Source organism: Enoplosus armatus, chromosome 3, assembly GCF_043641665.1.
Source record: "Enoplosus armatus isolate fEnoArm2 chromosome 3, fEnoArm2.hap1, whole genome shotgun sequence".
NCBI classification, from domain to species: Eukaryota; Metazoa; Chordata; class Actinopteri; order Centrarchiformes; family Enoplosidae; genus Enoplosus; species Enoplosus armatus.
Window position 1 is genome coordinate 16,511,241 of NC_092182.1, and position 3,392 is coordinate 16,514,632.

The following is a 3,392-nucleotide window of genomic DNA, read 5'->3' on the forward strand; positions in this document are numbered from 1 at the left end:
GAGTACTTTCTTTTCACTATATTGAGAGTGTGTGTGTGTGTGTGTGTGTGTGTGAGAGAGACACAGGGTGCTGCTGAACACCCACCACAGTCACTAAGGGGTTCCAGCTGAACGTGTAAAGGGGTCTGGAGACAGCTGAGACATTCCCATCACTAAAGGTCACACTACCGGCGATGTCAGCCACATCTGCTCACCAAGCGCAAATCCGTTTGGGACAGCTAACAAAGGATTTCAGTGCATCCGAGACACTGACCTTTCAATATAGCAGCAAAACTAGCCGAAGCACTTCAGGACGACGATCTTAATTATCGTCTAACAAGGTTTAGTCCTCCCACCCTTCCCAAATAAAGTGCGCCGTCAAACAATTAAGACAATGGTAAGAAGAACGATCCAGATAATGAAATTAATGATACCCACAGAGAATAGCTCATGTGTTGAGTTTTGTATTGTGAGAGAGGAATGGCAGTAATGCCCTGATGGTGTTGCAGTGGAAGAGGGCCTGGCATTCTAAGATTGGTGTGTGTGTGTGTGTGTGTGTGTGTGTGTGTGTGTGTGTGTGTGCGTGTGTGTCTTTGTGTGTGTCAGTCCATGACTGAGTGCAGCATGGTGGCTTCTGCTCATCACTGTGAGTGGAACAGAGTGGGCTCTGTGCTCAGCACAATGAGACAGCAGTGGCAGCAGCCTGCAGGCAGGCAGACTGGCCCGGCCCTGCCCAGCAGCAGCAGTGGACTGAAGCCTCTTGTCTTTCTGCTGAGGCGCAGCGAGCTACCACAGAGGCCACAAGGAGGCAAGGAAACCCAGGCAGCCCTGACTGCCTTCTCTGCTCTGACTGATTGGCCGGCTGACTAACATGCTGGTACGATTCCAGGACCCACACATGCAGAGTGAGAGCGTCCGATCATATTAAGCTTTTAATATGGAGCTTGGCTCCTGAGCTGGTAGAATGAGATAGAAATACTGGGATTTAAAAAAAACAGAGCGCAAATGCTGAATTCAGGCAACACTGTACAAGGAGGAGGAGGAGTGAGGGAGAGGAGAATGGGGGGGTAGTAAGAGAAGCTCATTAGGCAACTCTAGCCTTCCTCCACTCAGTGTGGGCTTGGCTCCAGTGTTCATTAGCGTGAAGGGGAACTCAATGAGCAGCTAAGACTGAAGGCTTATGCACGTCTACAAAATCAGCTCTACAATGCTAATCAAAAACAGCACTCCACAGAAATATAAATGTTATGTGTAATGAAGTCATAAAATAGGCTTTTAGCCTTAAGTCTCTCACCGCAATCTATTTTTACTCTACTCACCCATAAAGTGTGATGATTTCAAAACCTCACTGCTCTGTGGTTTACGCAGACCCCAGAGTCCCCCGAGTGAAGACGCCCACTCAAGAACGCACCGTCACAGACGAACACCCAGTCACATCTCATCCACATATGTAGAGAAGCATGCACAAACATATCACACACACACACATTTATACAGCTACAGATGTGCACAAAGGTAGGATAATACACACACATACAAAACACACAGACAGAGGCAGGCATGCTCATACAGGCAGGAAATACTGTGTACAGTGTTAGCTAGCAGGCAAGCGAGTCAGAGTTCTATTCTTAGCAGTGAATTAAGTAAAAAGCCAGAGGTGTCTTTTACATGGGGGCCTAATCTGGAGCATGAGACATGGATTATGAAATCAAAGCAAGATTGGCCCAGGTGTCTCCAACAATGCCAACTAGTGTTCAGCACAATCCCTGCAAGCAGGATTGAACAGCCAAGGAGAGGCAGAGGAAGAGAGAAGGAAGGGATATGAGAGCGAGAGAAGAGGGGGGGAAAAAAATAAAAAAGACGCCAGACTATTCATCAGCAAACACACTTCCAACAATCCCCTTTCCCTTCATCATCACACTTGAGTGCCAGAGTTTCATCACATTCACGCCAATGTTTAGGGCCATCTCTGAACACAAACTTTGGTGGGGGGGGTCTCAGTCTATGTGAGAACTGCACAAGAAAAAGAGGGGGGAGGACAATCTTGTGAGGAATGTCCGACAGGAGAGAGAAAAGGAAAAGAGATTCTTGCTGGTTCAGTAGTCGTCTTGCCAGCGTCTCCCATTGGTCTATCTGAGAAGGCGGGAATGAGGGAGAGAGACTGGAATAGAAAGGGAGAGAGAAAAAAACAGAGAGAGGGAATTCCTGTGGCTTGGCACACTGCACCGAAAGAGGCGTGGCCTGTCGTGTGTTTACAGTGTAAGACAGTGAGAAACAAGCTCCCTCTGAGGAGTTATGGCCTCAGATCTGTTGCTATTACACTTTGCCTTCAGTTCACTTTACCACCTTAACAGTTTTTGTCACAATCAAGTGAACAAAAACAGACAAATCAAAGCTGCTTTTCATCAGCTCTTGGAATCACACAGTAGTTGTGTTTTGTGCTGTTTTAATGTTTTCTGCTTGTTGCTCTTCTGAGTTATTTGACTGGAGGTATTTGATGGCAGGAGTCCAGACTGTTAACTGTCAGCTCTTTACATTAGGGCCTCATTATGCTGTCACTGCTGGTGGAGACTGGTGCTGAGGCAAGTGCTTGTTTGTAGCAATCAGTGAGGAAAAAGGGGGTCATCTTTCTCCACACTTAGGCCCATGAATCTGTCTTCTACAGCAACATGAAAAACTACATGTTCTCCATGGAAGCAGCCCCTAGCTACTCGTCACTGACACACTCGTCAAAACAAGCCAAAACACTCTGTAACATACTCTACATGCATGTACACACAAGTTATAACACACACCGGCATATGCTCAGACTTTTGAGCCCCCGTCGCACACACGCACAAACTCCTCTTTCCTATGAACACCCCTGTTCACATTTAACAGTTTTTTTTGTAATGCTTGCAGCAAATGAATAAGCCACTCTTGTAGGCTTTTTAAAAGTACACCTGAGAGCTGCCCCCACTGGGCTCAGAGGATGAGAGCTTAAGGTTAAAAAGCCTATTTAAATTTCAGAGTGAGCGGCACACTCACAGCTAACAGCTAGCAGCGCAGTCCCTGTAGCTTTGCTCTGTGATGTACAAGTGTTTCCAAGCTTTTACACATAAAAGAAAAAAAAAAAACTACAGAGAGCAGACGGAACCAGCAGCAGGGGTGGTCACCTGTAGTGTGGCAGGCAGCGTAAATGTGGTCATAGACTGAGAAACACGACTCTGGACGTCAACCTCCACTACAGGTGCGAATACAGAAACCCCATGCAGCGTGTGGTGTATCCTATTGCAGGTCTGCACGGGACTGTGTAAGGTCTATCAGGTTGCAAAGCGTTAAGTATCAGTGTGAGCATCATATTTCCGTGTTGAAGATAACAAGAGCCTGCTGCCTGTTGTTGTAGAGGAAAAAGGTGCTGCAGTGCAGATAGT